At 41.9% G+C, this 25,512-nt stretch overlaps 2 protein-coding genes across 4 annotated transcripts in view; one reads left to right on the top strand and one right to left on the bottom strand.

The window, feature by feature from the left end:
* AGPS (alkylglycerone phosphate synthase) overlaps positions 1-25,512 on the bottom strand; it is a 404,117-nt gene that overhangs the window by 245,051 nt on the left and 133,554 nt on the right. The window lies entirely within an intron of this gene.
* NFE2L2 (NFE2 like bZIP transcription factor 2) overlaps positions 1-25,512 on the top strand; it is a 32,715-nt gene that overhangs the window by 1,636 nt on the left and 5,567 nt on the right. The window contains exon 2 of one of the 3 annotated variants that reach the window (XM_087435426.1): positions 21,668-21,773. The exons of the other annotated variants lie outside the window; for them this stretch is intronic. The gene's annotated coding sequence lies outside the window, so the exon portion shown is untranslated. The remainder of the gene's footprint in view (positions 1-21,667; positions 21,774-25,512) is intronic. 3 annotated transcript variants of the gene reach the window in all.

Raw genomic sequence — 25,512 nt, 5'->3', positions numbered from 1 at the left:
ATACTTTGTAGGGACTCTTAAAGGAGTAGATATTTATATTTCCAAATTTTTTTTTTGTACTTGGGTTCGTAGGAAAAAATATTTGGTTCAAGGAGATGTATAACTTAATAGATACAATAAATATGTTTGTGCTCTTAAATGTAAAGTTTTAGACTGATCCTGAAGATCTAAAGTAAGGTTTTAAGTTACTGACAATGTATTAATTGTGCTTTTTTTTTCTTTAAAGCTTTTTGTCTTGAACTTTCCCCCAGTAATGATTAGGATTGTATTCCTCGCCTTCCCACTACTATGAAAAAGTAAATTGTGTTTTCTGTTTAGCTGCTGTTCAAAAGTAATCTATATAGCCATTTACATAGTAATCTGTATGACCAAAAGATATATGATGCTAATGGACTTTAGTTTTCCTAAATTCAGGAATTGTAGCCTAGAGCCCTCTATTTTTTATTTTTTTCTTTCTTTACTATGTAATTTAACATTCTATATACAAAAATGCGTAAAGCACACGTACTGCTTTCTCTTTTAAATATGAATTTTCCAGTTATGTTTGATGGGGTAACTGCCTTTCTGCCTTTGTAATCGGACATCAATATGCATATTTGAAGACTATGAAAAAAGAAAATGAAGTAAAATTTAGAATCAATTTCATGTGTATAACTATGATTCATATTAAATCACTGTTTGTAGTCCAGAAAGATTTGAACAAAGAGTCAGAAGTGGATTCTGACCTTTTTTCAGGAAACTCCAGGTGTAAGATTGGAGTATCATTCAGTTTTTCGTCTTCTGTGCAGAGGAGGTTTTGACGAACAGGGCAGGAAGAAGAGTCTTCAATTCTGTATCTCCATTAGGTGGAAGCAACCATCCATTACTCTTTTCAAGGGTGTCTTGGAGAGAGAAAGTACTTTCGTATAGGAGGGATGAAGTTGATCTTGGCAATAGACTGATAAGATTATTTTTAAAAGAAAAATAGGACAGGCCTCTCATCTCCTGAATGAATGTTAAGCAAACAACAACTTGACTTTTTAGATAGGTGAAGAATCTCTTGAGAGATCATGGAAGTGGCATGCAGGAGGATAAATACACAACTCACATCAATCTTTCTGCATTAAAAATAACTTGGGCCATTTTGGAATCTTTCTTGTTAACTTGGGTTTTTATAAACAATGCTGGAAAAAGCAAGTGTCTTTAGGATTACCGGGAAGAGTTGAAAGCCAAATACATTATTTTTCTTAATATTTATTTTTATTCAGGATGAATTATACTTACAGAGCTGCATGAGAAAAGGAATTCTCTGTGGACAATAAGCACATTTTTTTTCCTGGGAATTTCCTCGCTACTGGCTGAACGCATTTAAAGGGGGTTTTGCATAAATAATATTTCCTCGATCTGGGGTAACTTTTCCATGTAAACGCTTGGGTGCAGGAAGAATTTGGCACTATGACGATGATAGATGAGTTATTGGGCACTTCCTTGCGTGCCAGGCATTGCGATAATTGCTTCACATGCGTAATTTCACAGTAACCCTGTGGGAAATACTATTAGCTCCAGTTTCTAGGTGAGAAAAGAGGCATAGGGAGGGCAAGAGTCCTGCTTAAAGTTACCCAGCTATTGAGTGGCGGAGGTGGGATTCAAACCTAGGTAGTTTGACTCCGATGGCTCTTAATCACCACTTCCAAACTGGACCAGGACTAGTTAAACTTTAAACAGGAGGAAAAGCTCATGCTTGAAAAAGTAGATAAATTGAGAAAAACTGGGGGATAGAGAGGCAGGAGTTAAAAAGATTAATTTCTGCACCTTTTCTGCTTAACCACGAATTTCAGTAACTGTATATGTGAGGGGGAAGGTGGACCCTCTTAAATACAGTGAGAGTAAATACAACTTGTTGATGGAATTACTGCGTGGGGGCCTTTTCAGGAAGTCACAGAGGCCTGGGGGGTGGGGGTGGGGGGTTAATTTACAGAAGCAGGACTATTTCTTAATATAATAATCATTTTTTAAAATTCCTGGGATTTCAGCTGTGTTCAAGATTCTGCCTCAGGCTTTTTCAGGGACCGGTTTCCTTTTTCTTGATTAAATCTCTTAGCTCCTGGAGTCTTTGTTCTCCTTTGTTTGCCTTGTTCGTTGGTGTACTCTCCTGTTCCATTGGCTCTTTTCGTTTGGAAGTAGTGGTCAAAAGTAAGTTTGGTAGTAAAGATGTATATGTGGTGAAGAGCAGGACAGACTGGGTTAAACCAAGTTGAAGGAAAGGGGGGAGAAGGGGAGAATTTGAGTTGGCAGCTAGTAGAAACCTGTGGCTCAAATTAGACACTAATCTGTCTTGGCCTTTCTGCATTGAAGCAAGCGTAAGGGCTAAAGTCTATCTAATTGAAGCTTACTTGGGGTTTTAAGAACAGTATATTTCAAAATTCAATACTTTATTTCTTAGTCCTTGTCGTTAAACAAACCGTTTTCAGAATTATTGTCTTATTTGTGTGAATTAAGTATGCTGCAGGGTTTTTAGGATCCAGTGGATGATTTGCCTAAAAGTTGGTCTGAGTAAACTCAGGGTATTTAAATGCCAACCTCAGCCACTTCTGCAGGTTTGCTGGAAACATTTGCACACCAGGGCGTAGGACAAGTTTACCAAATGCAATATTTAACCTGCTTCCTTTACCTGTGGCTGTCTGTTTATTTTAAGTTGACTGTAAAAGGGAGAATAGAGTTTATATTTTGATAATATGATTTCTAGAAGTTATTAAAATTTCATTGCCACCTGCATTTAAATACACTCCAACAAACATTTATTAAAAGGGCTCATAGGTATAGGCCAAGGCCTCTTTAATTGATAATGGTATGTTTTCTGGAAATGAATGCGAAAATATGTTCAAGTGTATAATTCCCAAACAGTATCAGAAAAATACAGGGGCCGGCCCTGTGGCTTAGCAGTTAAGTGCACGCGCTCCGCTACTGGCGGCCCGGGTTCGGATCCCGGGCGCCCACCGACGCACCGCTTCTCCGGCCATGCTGAGGCAGCGTCCCACATACAGCAACTAGAAGGATGTGCAACTATGACATACAACTATCTACTGGGGCTTTGGGGGAAAAAAAAAGGAGAGGGATTGGCAATGGATGTTAGCTCAGAGCCGGTCTTCCTCAGCAAAAAAAAGAGGAGGATTAGCATGGATGTTAGCTCAGGGCTGATCTTCCTCACACACACAAAAAAGAAAAATACAAATTGTGCTCTTACACCAACCTTTCCCCTCCCTCCCAAAAAAACCAAAATAAGACTTGCTAAACAAAATCCTTCCTTACCTAAAATGGGAGTTTTCTATTTGTCAGCCCTTCCCACAAGAAACACTTTTTTTTAACTATTAGTGTTAAGAATTTTAGGAACTCTGAAGGCGGGAAGCACTTTGAACCAGTCATTTGTACAGCATATGTCCTGTAATACCTGTGTGTCACAAAGCCTTGTATATGATAGTGTTTGTGTGTGTGTGAGCATGTAAGTTTATTTGGCCCAAACTCTGGTAGTAGTAAAAGACAAATCTAGGGCATAAGAATGATTCAGAGCACCAAGTCCATCTTTCAAAGGCACTCTTGATAACTGACTCTTGGAGGCATTATAAGCCATCAACAGCCTGTATTCTGAAGGATTAAAAATAAACATTCCTTGGCTAAGTAGTCATTCCTTTCTCACAAGCTTGGAAATTGAGACTTTGGGGCCTGTAGAATGGGCAGCATGCTGACGAGATCTGAACTCTCCATTGCTTTTTTCAAATCAGAGAAGAATGACTGGATAAGAAAAGAAAAATATCAAATCATTTTGGCTTTGAAGCCTCCTTCTGAACTTAGAGTTTCTATTTTCTGCATTAGGCAATTCTCTTTAATGGCCTTTTAAAATCTCTGATATGTATCTGTGTATCTATGTTTTTTTTCTCTACAGCTAGATTGTAAGTTCCTGGTGAGCTGGGCATAGAGTTTATATTTCTCTTTTTTTAACTGCTTTATGAGATACAATTTACATGCCATACAGTCAACCCATTTAAAGTGGACAGTTCATTGTTTTAGTGTATTCAGAGTTGTGCAGCCATTACCACAATCAGTTTTAGAACATTTTCATTACCCCATAAAGAACCCCGTGCCCATTAGCAGTCACTCCCCATTTCCCTTCAACTCCCTGGGACCACTCATCTATTTTCTATCTCTATGGAGTTGTCTATTCTGGATATTTCATATAAATGAAATCATACTGTATGTGGTTTTGTGTGACTGGCTTCTTTCACTGAACATAATGTTTATAAGGTTTGACCGTGTTGTAGCATGTATCAGGACTTCATTCCTTTTTATTGCGGAATACTATTCCATTGTATGGATACACCACTTTTTATTTATCTACTCATCAAATGTCTGCTGGTGGACATTTGGGTTGTTTCCACTTTGTGTATTTCTTTTTGTTCCCTACAGCAATGGTTCTTAAACTTTGCTGTCTATTAGAATCATTAAGAGAATTTTTTTAAGCTTCCAAAGGGATTCCAGGGTGCAGTCAGGTTTGAGAACCAGTGCCCTGGAGAACCCAGCTCAGTGTTGGTAGCCATTGAAGGTATTTATATGGTGATCTAGGAAATCTGGTTAGAATGTCTTACTTAAATCATGAAAGGAAGTGTTTTTATATTTGATCGCTGACCTTCACAGCCTTAAGATTAACACCTAAATCTGGGAATTGTTTTAAGGTGCTTGGCGAATGTTTGAAGTTCAATAAATATAACTTGAGCTCTTTAATCACTCATGGAGGTTTGGGTAATAATTTTGTTATCAAAAGGTTTTCCCCAAGGGGGTCAGTAGAATTTTTCTGTGTTTTGTCAGAAATGTGGCCTGTGATAACCTTCAGTCTTGATTATTTGGGAATAGCATAGAAAAGGCAAGGAGGACAGAACGCTTCAGATAGATGTTGGAGAGCCTGGAGGCCAGCACAGAACTTTGTCTTACTCTGGAAGCTCTGTACTCTGCATTCCTGGGCCTCATTATCTTCTCCCAGTAAAAAAAGAAAAAATTTGGGGCCAGCCCAGTGGTGTAGTGGTTAAGTTCAGGCGCTCCGCTTTGGCGGCCTGGGGTTCGCAGGTTCGGATCCCGGGCACGGACTGATGCATCGCTTGTCAAGCCATGCTGTGGCGGTGCCCCATATAAAGGAGAGGAAGATTGGCACAGATGTTAGCCCAGGGCCAATCTTCCTCAGCAAAAAGAGGAGAATTGGCATCGGATGTTAGCTCAGGGCTAATCTTCCTCACACACACACACAAAAAAAACACCCCACAAAACAAAACAAACAAACAAAAAAATTTAAATCTACAAGGCAACTTTTAGCAACTCAGTTTTTTGATCCTCTGTATCTGCCTGGTAGAGTCGAATTTATATTCTGACCACAGTGGCAGGGCCTTCTGAAGCTGGCTTTGCCCTGCCTTGCAGACAGGGTGGGAACAGGCCCAGAAAGGAGTGGTCACCCTTGTGCCAGCCACAGCCTCTCTCCAGTGTTGCCAGGCAGAGCTTGTGTGGCCCAACTCCAGTCTCGCCCTGACCATCGCCCCAGTGGAGGAGTACATTTAGTCAGCCCTTGGGAAGCTGCCTGCTTTTCTAACTCTAGTCATCGGTAGTTTGCAATGCTTTTAACCTGTCCGTCCTATTGCTTTAAGATTTAAAAAACAGTGTCTTATTCTTTTCATTTGTTCTTATGAGTTTTCTGCTGAATGATGTACATAATATGTATTTAACGTACTTTAAAACTGAAGGATTTCAGTGTTAATATTTAGGCTATATGCATGGCATACTTGTATTTCAGTGACTCATTTTTCCCATTAAATGCCCTTTCCTTTCTTTGCAGGAATATAGCCGACGTTCAGGGTGGGCTGGTACCCATCTCCCCAACCCTCCACTGTCTGTGTAAGAGGCACGGACAATACTGACTGTGTATGTAGGCGGCCTTCTGATAAAGCATATGGAATTTTGCTTTACTCCAGACTTGACAGTCTCCTGTCTTTGCTTCAGTACAAAATGATAATATCATACATGGATGCAGAACCCAACCTGTTCCCGGCCTCAGGGATTAGAATACAGGGAAGAATGATTGTTGTGTTGGTTGCCTTCTGTGAAGGGAATAGGAACAGAGGAATGACACCTGATGGAGCTACGCTGCTTCTGTGGGTGCTTGAGGGTGTACTAAGAACCTGTGCTTTCTGCTGGTTTGTTTCACAGTACTGGAGCCAGGGTGTCTTGCTGTTGTATCTAGAGAGTGTTGAAGAACCATGAATTTTTTTGACCTAGCAAAAAAAAACTTTTTGTAAACCATTAAAATCCTGTTAATGAAAACCACCAAAAATAAAAACTATTTTTTACTTGCGATAGAAAAAAATGCCTATTTTTGAAGAAGTTGTTTTTGTTCTTGGTAATTCTTGATGAAACATAATTAAAATACACAGTGAGAAACCAACCCCAAAGCACAGGAACAGGGCTGGCTTGCCTTATGCTAGCTGATGGCCTCCCCTCACCTCCAGCCCATAAGTTCTTCTTCGCTAGTTCCCAAGCTGAAACCAGGACCAAGAATGAGAAACGTCCTTTGGGTTCAGGTTCTTTCTTCTCCTCCAGAGACAGAAGTTCACCCTATGCTAGAAACTTCTTTACCAGGCTGCGTGTTTGCAGGAATCCTTGTGGCAGTGGATTGAGAGTGAGCGTGGTGACGCCAAGAGGGGAGATTCCAGCTTACATTTGTTTGGAAAACAGGTTGTAGAATTAAAGGGAGAGAGGCTGGGAGGAAAAGGAAAACTAGCTTAAGATATTTCTTTTAATGAACCCAGGAGGAATACAGTCATGTTGGACTCTTTCTCAGGGAAGCCTCAGACTGACCCAGAATTTTTACCTGAGAATCTCCTACTTGGATTTGCTCTTCAACATGCAGCTAGCACTTAGGTTCTCCATGTGAAAAAAGGGTTTTTGAGTATTTTCTTTTAAGTATTTACATTTTCAAGTATTTACTTTTGCTGTGTTTATACTTTTGTCTTTAGTTTTATTAACAACCCTGTTAATGTAGGTTTTGTCATTATTGAGAAAACTCTTTGGAAAGGTTAAGAAACAGCCCAGAGTTCAGTTTAGGAAATCAAAAACCACATGAGATAGTTCCAACAGAGGGAATTTAATATAGGAAATAAATTATATAGGTGATGGAGGAGCTGGGAAGCCAGCCAGACAACCCAGAGATTAGCAGCCTCTGGAAGCCACTGCCACCACTAGGGCTGGAGGGGCAGAGGGAGAAGGTGGAATTCCAGGATCTGCCTGCCCTCCCGAAGCTGGCACCGCATCAGGTGCTGGAACCACCGAGAGAGGGGCTCTTCCTCCCACCTTCCAGTGTCTCTCCAGTGCTCCCCCCACCCACCCAAACCCTTGGTGGAATGTAGTTGGAAGCCAGTTGGCAGGGAAGCCTGGGAAGAGAGCAGGGGGTCAGGATCGGGAAGGGATTTGGAAGTCACGGCAAAGGACCAAAGCAGTCACATAGTCGGTAAGAGCTAGAGCCAGGACTGGACTGTTCTTTGCCATCAGAGTTCTTGCACTTTATTCAAACCATCTCCTTTTTAGGAATCTCAGACGAGACCTGGTGCTTTGCCTTTGGGGCACTTGTCACTCCTGCTTGAGAGTGAATTGCATGGGGTCCTATACAGCATGGAGTCCCATACAGCATGGATTCACATTCCCTGTCTGCAGGGGGATTGAGACGGCAATGCCTACTTTATTCTGACTTGCACAAACATTTTATAGCTGTATATTCCTTCTGGTTAATGGAGTGCATGTATGTGACCATGGAGTAAATTCAATTATAATGTAATTTTAGGGATTCCTCTAAAGATACAGAGGGAGCCTCCATTAGGGGAGTTCCCAGTTTAGATAAGTCTTCCTGTTGTTGGTAGGCACCCTCCCCCCATAAGGTGCTGCTGGGATGCCAGGGCAGGATTGGTTATACGTGGTGTTTTTGGTGTTGCTGAAGGAGTTGGGACTCTGGGTCTTGAATTTGGGAGGAGGTTCAGAAAGGAAGGAAAGCATCTTAAGAAGAGCCGGGGGAACCTTACATCTGTTCTCATTGATCCTTATAAATAAAGCCTTTTCTCCCCAGAGAGATGTGAGTAGAAATGACTCCCTTAAATAGAAACTCATTCATCGCTCTTCCTTCTGTCCCTGCGGGACTCTTGGAAGTCTGGGGCTCTAGGAGCGCATGGTGCTTACCCTGTGCTATGGGTGTCCAAAGTTCACCCAATAACAGGACGGTTGTGCTGTAAAGCTTCAGTGATTGTGTGTGTGCTGGCGAAGATAATGGAGACTGAGGGAACAATTAGTCTTTCCATTCATGGTACCAGCTCACTTCCAACATTCTGAGGAGAACCACCCTTTGATGTTACAAGACATCTGAATACAGACAACTAGCAATTTCATGGGGAAGAAAAGGGAAAAATCTAATGTTCACTGAACACCTGCTAGCCCTGTAGTAGGTCCTGGACATGTTCTCTTACTTGATCTTGACACTGAATCTATGGTGATGGGGGCTATTATCTCCATTTGACAGACGAGGACACCTGCTGAGAGAGGTAAAGTAACCTGTCCAGGGCCAGGCCACTCAGATGGCAGAATAGGGATTTAGAATGTCTGTAATCCCTGTCCTTTTCTTCCCTGTTTTCCTCATTCCTTCCCTTCTTTCTTTCTTCCTTGTCGAATGACTCTGGGTGTTTTGTTAGATGCTAAAGAATGATGGGACTCGTTTATGAAGATGAATTAAGACAGTGTCGCTACCTCAAGAAGCTCACTCACTGTTTATCAAAGAGTGCTGCTGGCACATGGGCTGGACTTCTCTTTGAGGTGGAGGACTGGCCCACGTTACAGGGTATTTAGCATCATTGTGACAACCAGAAAGCAGGATCCCCCCTCCTGTCCCCATACAATTCCAGTTGCTCCTAGGTAGTGTTACCAGCCCCAGTGGAACAACTGTGATTCATTGACTTCTCTTTGAGGTGGAGGACTGGCCCACGTTACAGGGTATTTAGCATCATTGTGACAACCAGAAAGCAGGATCCCCCCTCCTGTCCCCATACAATTCCAGTTGCTCCTAGGTAGTGTTACCAGCCCCAGTGGAACAACTGTGATTCATTGACTTCTAGAGACAGTTTGAAGCCAGGCTATTACTGCGTGTTCTCAGGAAATCTCAGGATATTATTATTTCCTTGTTCTTTGTAGGGAGGCCCACCATCTGCTCAGATGGCAGCCTGTTCACACCTTTTATTCTAAACTGGAAGGGAGGAGTAATGGGAGAGAGATCATAGAAAGTGATGAAAGCTCTAGAAACCAGAGGGACCAAGTACATTTCATTTACTCAGGTAGAGTGTCTCATCCAGTTCCCTTAATACAGAGAGTAGTGTTATTTGACATGGTAATTGTTACCCCTGATATTTATCATTTCTCAGGGCTACAGCTGCAAGGAATTGATCCTAAAAAGATAAACTAAACATTATTTTTAATTTTCAAGATGAAGTTAAAGTCATATGCCGTATCTCTCTAGGTCTTTACTGCCTTTTCTACTGGGTACTTTTTGAAGAAGTCTGGGTACTGAGGGAAGAGAGTAAGAAAGCTATAGAGGGCTGGCCCCGTGGCTTAGTGGTTGAGTGTGTGCGCTCCGCTGCTGGTGGCCGGGGTTTGGATCCCGGGCGTGCACCGATGCACCGCTTCTCCGGCCATGCTGAGGCCGCGTCCCACGTACAGCAACTAGAATGATGTGCAGCTATGACACACAACTATCTACTGGGGCTTTGGGGGGAAAAAAAGGAGGAGGATTGGCAATAGACGTTAGCTCAGAGCCTGTCTTCCTCAGCAAAAAAAGAGGAGGATTAGCATGGATGTTAGCTCAGGGCTGATCTTCCTCACAAAAAAAAAAAAAAGAAAGCTATAGAAATGCTGAAGAGGTTGAGATATTATGCTAATAGATTGATGCTTTAGGAAAAAAGTCTAGAATATGAGGCAAAGTAAGCTTGCCCACTTTCTTGTCCTTTTTCTGACTGTCAGCCTGAGGGAAATAACTAGCGTCCTCTAAGAAAATACGCTCAATCAATATTTGTATGGATTGATTGATTGTTATATTATCCAGGTTGCAAAATTCTTTAGTGGATATTTGAAGATACTATCATGTTTCTCCTCTCAAAAAATCTATTTTCATTGTTAACTTGAAGGAGTGTGTGTTTATAATTCTTAAGATATAATACTTTGTTTTTCACAGAGTACCCAAAAAATAATTTGAAGTGTTGTTGCTGTGAATGAAGTTAAATAATTTTTCTGTGACTAGTAGTTATAAATAATATTGGTCATAAATGATATTAAACATGATACCCTTGTTACTTAAGTAATGAGAACTTTTTAACCCTAGACACCTTAGGTATACAATGAAAATACTGAATTCTGAGCCTAAACATACACTTATTCATTTCACAAATATTTATTAGATATTCACACACCCTAAGGAACTTTCAGTTCAGGAAGTTGTTTTAATCTTCCAAGATAATGCGGCAAATGTATTGTCCTCCTTGAAGTACATTTGCTTTTCAAATTGCTCGTCTTCCTAATTAATCGGTCCCTTTGCTCTTTGTACACCTGGCTTATAGAGCATATTTCATATCATAATGACTATAAATTACTTTACATCTCTATCTCCTCTGCTCAAGGTATGACTTCCTCTAGGGTAGGGACTGTATTTTATTCATTTTTTGTTAACTCTGGTGTCTGGCACCATGCCTGGTGCTTACTTAATAGTAGTTGCTCAATAAATGTGAGAGTGAGTCTGTTACCGCCCTCTAGGAAGTTGGTATTTATACAAGCTCGTCTGTGCTATATGACAGCTCCATGACAGGGCAGAGGAGAAAATGTCACTTTCAACTGGGGTGCTCAGAGAGGACATCCTGGAGGAGGTAGCATTTTAACTAGATTTTTTTTAAGCCAGTAGGACTTCTTTTGGCTCATGCTTCCATCGGAAGCCCAAGGAAGGGTGCAGGTATGAGTGGACAGCGTATTGGTCGTATTGGGTCGCTAGGACTGAAAAGGTTAATTTGGGGCTGGCCACAGAGGGCCTTCAGTGCCCATGTGCGGTGTTTCAGGGTTATATAAGGCATCTGGAAATCACGGAAGGTTATGGAAAGGGCAAGACGTGAGCCGGATGTGGACAGGAAGCCATCATGGCCCATGAATCGACAGAAGGAGAGGTTGGAGGCAGAGAGATCGTGAGAGGGCTCTTGCTGTGGTGTGGGTAGTTGGCCTGGCATCAGCACACATATTGAGGATCTGTAATTGTAACTCCAATCCGTACCACCTTTGTTGGCCATTTAAGGAGAATTTTTTTAAAGCCCCTTTTTAGAAGGAGGGGAGTAGATTTTCTCTTTTGGTTGGCCCCCTCATCAAGCCATTTGTGCTTTAGGTTGCACACCCTGCTGGTCTGTGTTTTAATAGAAACTCATCTGCCAGTGTATTCATTCCATTGATGAAAGGAGAGAAAAAATGAGCCAAAAGTTACCTTTTTGCTTTAAGAATGGATTGTTTACTTTTCCAAGGAGGCAGAGGGGGAATTTCTCTCTTTCTGCCCTTCGCTGAGATCAGTTTACTCTTACTGTCTTCATTCAGCTGTAACAGTCTCATCCTGGACTTCCAGTCCCAATAATTAGTGATATTCACCCAAGAAAAGAAAAAACAGACAGTATCCCCTTTTCTCTCCCATGGACTTTGCCTGTGAGCCCTGAGCTAACAGCTCTGCATCTAACAGTGTTGGTGATGGCAGCTGCAGTCTCCCAGGCTTCTTCCCCCGTGCTGGCCAGGATGCTAAGTGCTTTAACAACCTGATTTTGTCCTGGGCACTCCTCGCTCCGCCCTCTGAGGTAGGGCGCATATCCCTGTTTTATAGGCAGAGAACTGAGGCCCAGAGAGGTTAAGTTGATAGATATTACAGTGGGATATGCCTCAGTTTTATCGTCATTAGAATGTCGACGACACCTCTGTCACAGCATTCTTAGAATTAAGTAAGAAAAGGACAGGGCCCAAGATCTGGCACACGGTATACATTCAACAAATGGCAGCTGTGATTACTGTTATCATAATTATATTTCTTCTTGTCAGGGATGTTTGAATTGTAGGGATTGGAGATTTCCATGGCCCACCTGAAAAAAAAAAATCCCTCCTTGAATTCTGGCTGTGTCATGGCATAAACACTCATGCCCTTTTTTGCTCTTTGCTATAAACTTCTCGTTCTCCTATGGCGTTCCCTACGCATGTCCCTGGCCTCGTGTCTGGGCCTGACCGTAGTGGAGATGAAGCCTCCTGAGACAGAAAAGTGATCTGTGCCAAGGCCTTGCGTGTGCCCTGGGACAGCAGAGGGCCCCACGCTGCCCCAGTCTTCACCATGGGGCCCTCCAGCGTGTGCGCTGGATTCCCTGCACTCAGTTGAGTGACCAGCCATCTCACTGAACTCCTTCCCAGACACACTCCTTCACTTGCGGCGGAATTTCTTACTCTGGGGCTCTGGGCCTAGAAACAGAGCAGTGTCCACGGGCAAGTTGTACGAACAGAGTTTGGGGAGTAGAAGTGCATCATGGAAGGCTAAACCCAAACATGAACTGAGCTGACTCCTGAGGCCTTGTCCTCTGCCCAGCCGCATCCCCTCCTTTTAGTTGTTCAAGACTAAAAGATTTCTTTTGTAATAACTACCCCTAAGTAACTCTGGCCTGCAAAAAAAAAGGCAGAGTGGTGAAGGGAAAGACTTTCAACGAGACCCTTGAGGGAGATGACACAGCTGAAAATTGCTTACACTCACTACCCTTTGTTGTTGCCATGCAAATGTCTGGTACATAAACAAGTTATGACATCACTTTCTATTTTTTATATAGCGCTTAGACCCAGAAGCCTAAAAATTAGATGCTTCTCATGTTCATTTGACGTCTGCAAAGGGAGATGAATTTATTAATAGTATTATTACCTTACGGGTTGTTCCTTATATTTTTAAGGGGCATTCACATACTTTTTTTTGTTTATGTGAAAAACAGTTCTGTGAGGGAGGAATTATTGTCTCGGTTTTCCTTACAGTAACGGCTAGGCCAAAGCAACCCCCAACAGCTAGTTAGCAGCAGAGCCCCAACTGGCACTGTACTGTGCAGCCTCCCTGAGGAGGCCCAGGTTATCCTGAAGGAAGAGCCTGTGTTTGTTGAGTGCTTCTGTCATGTAACCCTGGGTTGGGTCTCATTGTCACCATTTATTAGGTGGGGATCTTCAGGGAAAATTATTCAACCTCTCCGTGCTTTAGTTTCCTTGCTCCAAAAGGGCGGCGATAATAATACCACCTGCCTTGTAGATTGGTGTGAGTATAAATGAGATACTGGACAAGTGCTTGGAATAGTGCTGAGCACATAGAAAGTGCACAATAAATGGCGGCCACTACTAATCCCCATCTTTATCTGGATCTGGAATATTGGCACTGTGATCTTTCATCCTCAGATCTTAATGTGAAAGCTCACCAGGAAACCACTGTCCTTACATATTTATTTAGTGGGCTAACTGAAAAGATTTACATTAAGGAAAATAAAAGATTCCTAATCTGATTTTGAAATGAAATATGAAACATGCACCAATTATAACTTCCTTTATAAGAGGTCCAAATTGCTGCTGGCAGTTGGCAACAGCAGTGAGTACTGGGCATTTTCAAATGGAGACATCTGAAAGCATGTTGACACGTAATTTCCAAACTCAGGATTAATTCATATCCTTAGTTGGAACAGATAGTACTTTCCCATCACCTAAGCCCTTTATTTCTATCCATTCTTCAGATGACCTTGGCAATAATCTGGTAATTGTATGGCATCTGGACCACAGTATTGCTGAATAACATCAAGGTTATTTAAGAGCCCTCTTAGTAATTCAGACTCACACTAGCACTTTCAGGTCATTGAAGTAGCTTTCTACAAATAATTGCTAACAGTATAAATACTACCTAGTGTAGTTTGGGAGAGTTCACGTTCCCAGTGTATCCTCAGGAAGTAATTTGCAAAACAGAAGAGTTTGGTTCAATAGAATTCCCCCTGAGGAGTGTGGAGGGCTCACTTTGTAGGCTCCCCCAGAGCTGTGTGGTCACTAGGCACCTGTCACTTTTGAGCACTTGAAATGTGGCTAGTGCAACTGAGGAAATGCGTTTTTAATTTTAATGAATTTTGATTTCAATTTAAAACCAGAAGCAATATAAGATGTTTTCCTGTTACATATAACTTCATTCTGGTAGGCCTACATTTCAGGTGATCATGTTGGGTGAGATCTGTTGTGTAGTTGATTGTGTTCATCACTTCTAATATCTCATTAATAACTTTTAAATTTTGGTTACATGTTAAAATAATTTTTGATATATTGGGTTAGATAAACATTGTTAAAATTAAATTCACTTGTTTCTTTTTTTTAGTAAGGCTGCTAAAAAATTTTAAATTACACATGTGGCTTGCATTATGTTTCTATTGGACAGGACTGCTTTAGAGCATCTGTTACACGTAGTTGAAATTAGCTTGTTTTAAAATTCAAAATAGGTTTTCAGACTGACAGATTTTGGATTTCATAGAATCAGAGGTATTTAGAGGAAGGGATGTTGGGGGTCACCTAACCCAACCCTGTCCTTGGGCAGATGAAGAAACTGAGGCTAGAAGTGATCATGAAATGGCAGGACCTAACCCCAGACAGAGACTGGAACCTGATGTTCCTTATGGCCTTTGCCTTTGCGCCCTGGGTTTACTTGGCATTGGAAACATGGTAGGCAGCAGGGCTGCAAAGAACTTAAACTTCCCCCGGAGCCAGACTGAGGAAAAGGCCTTTAAAAATAAATTATTTGAGGTGGTAAGGAAAAATAATTTTTGTTCTGTGTCTGCCAGTGGGCAACATGATCAATTCTGTGTTTGACATGTGTTTTTGTTAGGCAATATAATGATACTTTCATGGAGAATAGTAATAAGGTAAAAATAATTCCCACGCTTTGTGTGAGCATCTACTTAGGAAAAATCTACCTGGCTTTCATATATTTTAATTTAAGAAGTCCTTTTTCCAAAGCCAGAGGTTTTGAGCCAGACCCACAGCTTTTGTCCTAGAGGAAAAGACTGAGTGCTTCACTTCATGTGTTTATTCTTTAGGTTGGTTGTCTGAGATCATTTGGTAAAAGCTGAGGCCTGTTTTATGGTGGTGTGTTCTTAAGAGTGTAGCAAAACTGATTTAAGGAAGAAGCCACCAATAACTCCAATGAACACCCTTAGAGCAAACCAGAGTTTTACTTATTTTTTGACGAGTAGAGGAGGAAAGGGAGGGATTAGGATTTAGTAAATGGTGATATGATTTATGGGCGCATCCACCAGATTTAGAGGAGGGCAGCTTCTGCCGCAAATGCAGCTGACAAGCTGTGCGACCTGTGATCCTTAACCTTCCTAAACCTCAGCTTCTTCCCCTCACCAATCTTCACAGAGTAGTGTGAGGATTAAAGGACATAATGATACAAGTTCAAGTGTTTTGCTCTTAAAGCACTACAAATGTAAGGGCTGGTGTCTCCAAGGAGATGTAGAACTATTTCTTGGGTCACACTTGGTCTTAGTGAGCCCTTTGATAAGTCAGTCAGGTCTGGACTGTGCATTTAGTGGGTACATGGCCTTGACCCCATGACTCAGGGGTTCTCAGGGGTCCACATTAATTTTGAGCCACTTTTTCTCTTGGTAGCAGAGATGATCTACCTGAAGGGGCTTAGAACTGGGAGGCTCCTAGTCCTATTATATTGAGCATAGGCACAGCCTTTAGTAAACCACGGAGTATTTAGACCTTTGGGGGTGGAGGAAGGAAACTTCTCTACAGAAAAATGCAGGTCAGACATTGGTCAAATAATGGAGTTTTATAGGCCCTTAATTTAGCTGCAGGGTCAAATGCCACACAACAGTTTTATAAAGGTCTGTTTTCAGAGTAATTCCTAATATTCCATGAATTTTAAGTAATAGAAATTGCAGTAGGAAAGTCTAGTTTGAAATCTAATTTGTGTTAGGTTGACCAGATGACCCTCCTGGGTTCCACGCAGTCAGATGAGACCTAGGGCCAGTTACCCATTTAGCATGTCTGGGTCTCAGGATCCTCATTTATAAACCTGGGGTTTGGACTGTGATCTGCAAAATTACTGTCAGCTCTCCTTAGTTGTGTGTTCCAAATGTAATCTAATGGCCAACGAACATCTGTTCCTGAGAGAGACATTCCTAGAAGGAATGCCTTTTCCTGCTCTTTAAGGAGCTGGAGGATGGGTCAGCCTGCTGGACTTGACTTGCTTTTTCTTTGAAGTTTACCTTGTCTCTTAGAAAGGCTCGGGATGCTGATTTTGCCTGACACACCTGAGCGTTTCGCCTATTGAGACTCTGCCCGGCATCTGTCTTACCTGTGTGCGCCTCGGTCTTGACGTTTCTTGCCCCTCAGATGTTCTGCCAGCTGCAGAGGCGCCAACCAAGGTCAGCTTGGCTGGAGCACGACTGGGCACAGACGGGTGGTTACAGGAGTGTCGTTTGCGGGCCAACAGACTGTACATAAAGTTTATTCTCTTCTTTAGCTTTAATTTTATCGTTAAAAGATTGTGGGAGGGGCTGATTTTGAAATGATTCTGGAATTAATAGAGGAGACCTTGTACAAACTGTTAATATGTATTTATTGAGTGGGAACCATGTGCCAGTATGATGCAGGGTGTGACGGACACACGACTTGGGAAAAGAGTGGGGAAATGGGCACGCTCACACACTGCTGGTGGGAGAGTAGAAGGTGCAGCCTCTGTGTAGAGCTGTTTGGCAATATCTGTAATTAAAAATGCGTATACCCCATGACCCAGCAACTCCACTTCTAAGTCTTTATCCCACAGATATCCTGACACATTTATGAAATGATTTATATACAAAGATATTCATTATAGTATTACTTGTAATAGCAAAAGATTTGAAATAAAAGCCCAATGAGGGACTGATTAGATAATTATATTATTAAATAATATATGATGATTATAGTACATCTTTATAATGAAATACTGCTCAGCCATTAAAAATAATGGAACAATCTGTGCCCTGATGTAGAACCATCTCTAAAATATATTAAATAGGGAGAAATAAGTGTGGAACACTACAATTATATGCTACTTTGTGTGTGTGTCTGTGTGTGTATTTAATAGAATATCTTGCAAGAAAATACACAAAACCGATGCCAGTGGTTGCCTTGGGGAAGTGTAACTGGGATGTTACTTTTGTAACTTTTAAATTTTGGACCATATACATGTGCTGTCTATTGAAAAAAGACATTGTCATGCCCTAAAGGAGTTTACAGTTTTGTCAGTCTGTTGTAAAGCCCATATAAGACATATAAAGTACAGAGTAAACATTGGCTTCATGGGAAGATTGATTTGAATGCTAAGCTCTCCTTGTCAGTTAAGTTGAACTGATTTGCCTGTGAGTTGTCAGGACAGGCAGGTTTGAGAGTCAAGGGCTGAATTCCAAGTCCTAGTGTCCCGCCTGGGGAGAGGGCAACAGAGCAAAAGTAGACCTTGTCTTGTGGTGTGACGGCCAAGGAGCAGCACCAGGGCATGGGAAGAGCCTGCCAGGCTCAGAACCAGTTCTTGTTGGAATCCTGGCTCTGCTACTTGCTGAACATGGGATTTGGGGCAGAGTAGCTCGATCCCCAAAGCCTGAATGTGTTCATCCCTAAATGAGGATAAACCACCTCCCTTGAGCTACTGCAGTGAAGCTCAAATGAGACGCTGCCCGCGATCACTCCTGTGAACCATGCAGTGCTCTGTAGACGCCACCTGTAACAGAAGCTGGCAGGAACCTGCAGGCTGGCAAGCTGGAGCAAGAGATGCTCATTAAAAAAGTAAAGTGAGGGGCTGGCCGGGTGGCGCAAGCGGTTAAGTGTGCACGCTCTGCTGCGGTGGCCCGGGGTTCGCCGGTTCAGATCCCGGGCGCGCACCGACGCACTGCTTGTCAGGCCATGCTGTGGCAGCGTTCCATATAAAGTGGAGGATGATGGGCATGGATGTTAGCCCAGGGCCGGTCTTCCTCAGCCCTAAAAAAAAAAAAAAAAAAAAGAGTAGGATTGGCAGATGTTAGCTCAGGGCTGTTCTTCCTCACACACACACAAAAAAAGTGAAGTGAAGCAAAAATGTATCTTTTTCCCTCCACCAAATAACTTAGCAAGAGCTGTAAAATTAGAAAGTAGACCATAGGTAGTTTTGGGATCCTTGACCTCTCACCTTGGGGCAAGTCATTTCACCCTCTAGATCTGTTTCTCTATTTGAGAAATGAATGTGTGAGTCCTATGGTTCCTTCCAGTTGTAGCATTCCGTGACAGTGTGGCATTAGCATTAAGTCCCACCTTGGCTGAGATGAGTCATACTGGCCAAAAAGTCCAAATGTGGGGAGGAAGTCTCTGCGCTGGAGACTCTGAGCCACTGTGGAGAAAGGGGGAAAAACGTTGCGGCCAGCAGGAGGGGAGACCACGAATGTATGGAGTGGATTTGTATTCACTGCTTGGTTTGTGTTCTCTCCACCTCCTTAACCTCCTTTGTTTTCACATGTTCACTTGGAGTAGACCTTTGGAAACCAGGTTTAACCCGTTTATTGGGGAGGATGTTCATACAGTTGTGACTGGGGCACTTGATCAGTTGTCACTGCTTGGCAAGGGCTTCCTGTGCAGTTTAATGATGCTTCCTCCGTGCTGCCTTGGCTCTGATGTGCTTCTCGTCACATCTCCTCACATCAAGATCAGAGACTGTCTCTCATTTATCTTTGTGTCCCCAGCACCCAGCACAGTTCCTGGCCCCTGAGAGGTGATCTATACTCGTGAATTCGATGGGAAGATGGATTAATGACCCGTTTAGGGCCATCTGTACACTAATGTTGATCTTGCCCACCACCTTTATCATCATTCTGGTAAAATGAGGTTTTAGCCATTAGTAGCTGATTTTGAGAAATATTTCATACTCAAACAAGTTCACACTAAAAAACATTAGACCCCTTGAAATGTATTTTAACAAGATCGGCAGTTTTTTTTAAAAAAAGCTAAGTGTTTTAGAAAGTCTATATATATTACAACATATAAATGTATGTAAAATTCTTCACCACCACCGCCATGGGCACACGAGGTCTTTGGCTAGCAGCAATAAAGAGCATATAGTACTCACTCGGCCCCCAAGCCTTCTTACTTTTTTGTGTGTGTGTGTGTGAGGAAGATTGGCCCTGTCTAACATCTGATGCCAGTCCTCCTCTTTTTGCTGAGGAAGACTGGCCCTGGGCTAACATCTATGCCCATCTTCCTCTACTTTATATGGGACGCCGCCACAGCATGGCTTGATAAGCGGGGTGTAGGTCTGCGCCGGGATCTGAACCTGCGAATCCCGGGCTACCGAAGCGAAGTGGGCAAATTTAACCGCTACGCCGCTGGGCCGGCCCCCTTCTTACTTTTTTAAGCTAATTGTAGGCAGTTAAATCTGAAAAGGAGCTTTTAGATTGAAATAATTTCTTTGTACAAATGCAAGACCCAAGACAGGGTAGAGCATCACGCAGGGAGTTTAGAAATGGCAGAAGTGGCTTAAGGAGCCTCAGCAGTTAAGTGTGCTGGAGCATGCCCCCCTTCATGGGGGATGCCCTGAGGGTACAGGAGGATGGGCAAGCAGGGGTGTTTGACCTCAAGATGGATATCTAAGCCAGCTGGTTAGTCCACAGCCAGTTAATTTCAGTGTTATGTTAGGTAAAGTAGGTTAGGGAGTTACATCCAGTGCTCCTGAAGGTTCCATTGGAATATGGTGTGTGTGTCTGTGTGTGTTTCCTGTAGAATCATTCTAATAGTGATGGAAGACCTACTCACAAAGTTCCCTTCATGTGCGGAGGACAGCACCCAGAACTGAACACACACATGGCTTGTTCAAAAATGGGGAAGAGATTAGAAAAATGTATCCTAAAGTTTGCTTATCAAACCAAGCCATTCTCTTGGCAAAGTGGTGATAACCCTTGCAAAAGTCCTTTGAGGCCTAGTGGCATCCTCAAAGACAAGCCATCAAAAAATATCTATTGGGACCCAAGTGGGAAACTTCTCATGGAAAAGTTGGATCCATGCACTTTTTATAGCAGGTGGGATCACCTACTATTTTGGAAATTAACTGTCCTTTCTGATGTCTTTTTGGCCAAACACACATGTCCCTCTTGAGAAAATAAATAGTCCAAGTTCCTATTCTACTTTCCAGTTTTGCTTTATCTTTGCATCATGTTTTGCAGTTCAGAGACAAGCATAGTGGGTGAGAGAGTTCCAGTAAACTGGCTGGATCATATTTCTTAGATTGAGTCATTGCTGAGAAACTTGTTTGTGAACAGGAAGCAGCCATGAAAACGTCTGTCCCTAGTAACATGCCAGACTGTGAGGAAACTGGACACATTTCTAGTTGAAAGACAAAAGGGTAGAAGGATGGTTCTACAACCCAGGGAATAGTAAATTTGGGATCTAGGGTTTTAACTTGTTGAATAATTCGTCACTTGGCGTGTTTGAGAATTTTTATGTTGTTAAAAATTGATAATTGTTGAAGATTGGGGAAATAATCCTCAGTAAAATTTCTCTAGAAGGAAAACTTGGATTAGTGGCAACTATTACCTATTTGGAATCTCTGCTGACATATATAACTGGTTGCTAGGCCAGTTATTTTTAAAAATGAAGCTGTAGTTACACAGAAATTAACCTGGCGACATTTATACTTGGCCTAGATGGCTGTAAGGCCCCTTCCATCTCTAATGTTCTGTGATTGTACATATATATTCCTTGTTTTTAATGACCTACTTCACAATTATTGTAGCAGTATATTTAAAAGTTAGCAAATCAGTCCAGTAGAACCAAAAGTACTTAAATGTGGGCAAACAGTAAGAAACTGTCATCTGCCTTCTCTAGAATTCTCTCTCAGAGAACAATGAGCATTGTGTACCTTCTTGTAATGTAGCAGTGGGAGAGAAGCAAAGAGAGCTAAATAGGAAGGTAAATATTTATGAAATGTAAGTCATCAGCAAGATATATTTTAAAAACACACCTGCTTGTGTCATTTTATTAAGGATTATGACTGCAGAGTAGAGCCTTATGAATCAAGGAGATCTTTTCTGTTGTTTTATCAATTCTTCAAAATTGAGGCATGCCCTCCGTTGTTTTTGCAGCATCCCATAACTCTTAATTTGATTTATTCTGTAACGGATGGTAGGATATGATTCATGTTTCATCTGGTTTTGCCTAAAAGGATTTGAGCGGCTTCTATGGAAAAAAAATATTAAACTAGATTTAGCTTCTGGGTGAATAATATAACCACCTGGGCATAATATAAAGAGGCTGAAATGTATGAAAGGAAAACATTACTGGGTCTAACTTGAACTCTGAATGCTAGTAATTAATGTTTGGATGAAAGCGGGATCTCAAGGGAATGAACTTTAAAAGAAGATTCATTACTTATTTTCTTAATGGTAAATGATTTTAAGGAGTGACTTGAGACATTGTCTTAATCCTTATACTGTAAAATTGGAAAGATCAGTTTTCATTTTCTGTTTACAAAGTTACTAATCTGTGCAATTTGTTTTAACAGTTTATTGGTGAAATTGATTTTTAGAAGGAAACTTCTCACCACCTTCTTGTCATTCTCAGCACAAAACAGAGGATGGGAGAGGGAAGGGAGGAAAAGGGGTTGGGAGGTAGGTACAAGCCTCATTTACACATTTGAATGTGTAATAGAAACCATTTTATTTTTCATTTCAAATACTTTTCCAAAGCTTGTTTACTGAAGTGTTTTAATTTAGGAGGAGATTATCCTGTCTTTTCTGATTTTTTTTTGGATCATCTGAGCATGATAAATGATGATTTGTTCAAGGCACTAAAACTGGCTTGCAAGGGCCGGCCCCGTGGCTTAGCGGTTGGGTGCGTGCGCTCTGCTGCTGGTGGCCCAGGTTCGGATCCCAGGCGCGCACTGACACACCGCTTCTCTGGCCATGCTGAGGCCGCGTCCCACGTACAGCAACTAGAAGGATGTGCAGCTATGACATACAACTATCTACTGGGGCTTTGGGGGAAAAAAAGTAAAAATAAAATTAAAAAAAAAATTGGCTTGCAAAAGACATATTTAATTTGGGATTCTGTGTTCAAGGCTTCTCTTCTTTGTTTATCCTGGAACAAAGATGTTTGTTTTAAAGTGGTATGAATTAATATGCCAACTTCAGATTTCCCATAAAACATGTAACAGATTACCCAGATGGCAAATGATGATATATACATTTTAAATATGAATATTTCCGTTGGGCCAGATGGTGATTTAACTCGAATTGCCGAACATTTATGTTTCTTATTAAATTGTCTTCTTTTGTCTAAGCCAAGCTAGCAGCGTAATTTGGGAACACACTCAGGAATCGCTAAAGGACAACAAAAAAAATTCAGACACTGAGTGGCAGGCGGCATTTGCTCCATATGGCCTGGCTGCCCTCGGGAAGCTTTTTCGCTAGTCTTAAGGAAATACCTGTTGGAATGTGTACAGACCATCCCCCTGCCTTCCTCTCCTCCTAAATCCTTCCTATCTGCCATTCTGCACAGCAGCCTTCCTCCTTGGGGGCTTGGAGGGGAGAAGGTGCTGGACTTGCCCAGCCCTCGGATTTATGTGCCGAAAAGCAGTTTTAGTTCTCCCTTGGGCATTTCCCGTCCTGACTGTCCGGTGTCATGTTCTCATGGTTATGGGCTCCGCCCGGACCATTTCCTCTCAGATGGTGTTCGAGCTTTCCAGAGAGATGGGTCATTTGTGGAATAAGTCATGTGCCCGGTCACAGGGCTCCTTACAGGAAACTCTCACTGCCTGTTAGGTTAGTACGGAGCCCGCCCTGAGCCCACGGGGCTCCCCAACAGTGAGCTGGGTGGACAAATTTCTGCTGTTCTCATAAAGCTTTGAATATTTCAGACAGTATCAAGTCCCTGCAGGTTTTTCCTTTTGAAACTTTTATGTGAAAATTTGAGAAACGCTGAGTATGACAATATTAAGGCTGTAACAAGAAACCCATTGTGGATGCATTCTAAATTTGATCAGAATTTCTGTTTTAAGGAATTCGAAGTAGTCAAAACTCAGCTTTTTTTAAAAAGCAGTTTTCTTTTAGAGACCTCTCACAGCAAGAATAAACATTACATAAAAATAAACTTAAAAATACAAAGGAAAACCTCCGAGAGCACTTTGAAACCTGTTTTGGTGCCACTCTGACCTCATTGAAGGCTGCCTGGCCTGCATAGAGACTGTCGCTTGAAACGTCTTTTGGTGGCATTCCTGGTGGAGACAGTAAGCTGGGGCTGTAGGAACCACTCCGCCTCCCAGGGTCCAGCACTGTTCAGAGCAGATAACAAGAACAGGATGCTCAAGAGCTGATCCAAGTGATGCTTCATTCTTATCTTTCCTGTGGATAAGGATCCATCAAGGTGTCCTTTTCTGATAGTGTTAGGGAAGTTTTAAAAAATTGAGTTGGTTTGGAGCTGTGCATTCTGAAGAGTGGTCATATCAGGAATTGAGGGGCCAATTGAGGGGCAATTGTATAAAGTATACATAAACGTTTATGTCATTTATTTTTATTTACAACACGTTACACATGCTGAGTAGTCAATTTCAGACCTTCCCTGAGAGGAACCAAGTAGCTTCATCGCTGAATGTTATTTCAGGCACCCACTACAGTTAGGTCCACAACTTCCTTATTATCCGTTGGCCTGGAGTTTGGTCTCCTTTATAGCAAGTAGCAGGGCCCATCACTGTCAGCATGCATAACATTTGTGTATACTTTACATTTATAGAGAGATTTCTTTCACGTTTCATTTGACCCACCAACACCTATATGATAGAGATAGGATGTAACCATTACAGTCACACATTGCTTAATGATGGGGATATGTTCTGAGAAATGCGTCAAGTGACTTCATCGTTTTGCGAACATCGTAGCCTGTACTTACACACACCTGGATAGTATAACCAACTACACATCTAGGCTCTATGGTACTAATCTTATGGGACCACCATCATATATGCGGTCTGTCGTTGCCTCACACATCATTAGGCGATGCATGGCCGTATACTAATGTATAAACCATCTGATCCCACTCAAGACGTCTCTTTTGGTGGGGAGAACAGGGGGAAAAAAGAAAGAATAGAGTTCTATCAACTCTTGGTGTAACTGCCACTGGTAATTTTGGAGTCAATTACATTAGAAATTTTCCTCCAACCCATAGCACTGGGTTCTAGGGACACATTGGAATAGTCAGATTTGTGAGCAGGTGTTTCCAACATAAATTGCTTCAGTGCCCCTTCAGTTCTTTTACAAAAAAGTCAAAACTGGATGCTACTTTTTATCCTGGGATCTCTTAACAAGAAGGTCCAGGCCTAGGCAGTCTGAGGAAAGCGAGGGAGGGCTGTGTCAGAGTGGACCCCGGGTGCAGAGACAGGTATTTGGGTTTCTCTCTTATTGATCTTCTGAAGAAAGCTCAACGCACTTTCTGCATCAGTTTTTGAGAGGGATAGGAACAGTTACTGCCTATTTTATAAATGAGAAAGACACTAGAGTGCAATTGAGACTGCGTGATCATGCATTCCTTTAATTTTTAGTGTTAGCTTTTAGTAGCTGCGAGTACACTGAACACCTCAATACCTTAGTCCATTAGCTCCAGTTTGGAGAATAGCCTAGATAAGGATACTCTGCTGTATCTAGATTCACTGAGAAGATATGGCCCAACTTAATCAGAATTTTAAAGTAGATTGCTCTATACCTTGGACCATTCTCTTTCACGAGTAAATGGCAACAAATCATTTTTAAAATGGAAATTATCCTCATGCTTTATTTTAGTGGGCAGCCCTGAGAAGATAGCCATGTATGACTGAATGCTCTATGGTTGCTATTTTGTTGCTTGTGGCCAGGAAAATGATCCAGGTGACATGTGCTCAATCCAACCTTCTGTAAACTAGCCACTCCTCACACCACCACCATGTCAAGGCAAAGTATATATACGAAAACGGATTTTATATCCCCCCCAATTTAGGAACCTCTGGCCAATGATCAGATTTTATATTTTTAGTGTAGGCTAGTGGTCAGAAAAAGCACAAGTCCAAGATTGAGGCTGCTTGGGTACATATCCCTGTTCACCCACTTTCTAGTAGTATTCCTTCTTTCTAAATCTCAGTATTCTTACCTGTAAAATAAGGATATATGTGATCTTTATATGGTTGTTTTGAGGACTAGTTTGTATATATCTAAAGTACTTACAACAATGCTTGGCATATAGAAAGCCCTTAATAGATGTTGGTTTAAAAACAGGTATACCCCAGCCAGTTCTAAAGAGCTACAGAGGCTGTTTTAAGTATACCTACTGTGTGTGCTTTATAATACATATGATACTGTTCAAGGCTGGAATAATGATGAACCT

The sequence above is a fragment of the Ceratotherium simum genome, chromosome 9 (genome assembly GCF_057802395.1).
Source record: "Ceratotherium simum simum isolate JZ-2026a chromosome 9, ASM5780239v1, whole genome shotgun sequence".
Classification (NCBI taxonomy): Eukaryota; Metazoa; Chordata; class Mammalia; order Perissodactyla; family Rhinocerotidae; genus Ceratotherium; species Ceratotherium simum.
This window is presented reverse-complemented; position numbering and strand designations above follow the sequence as displayed.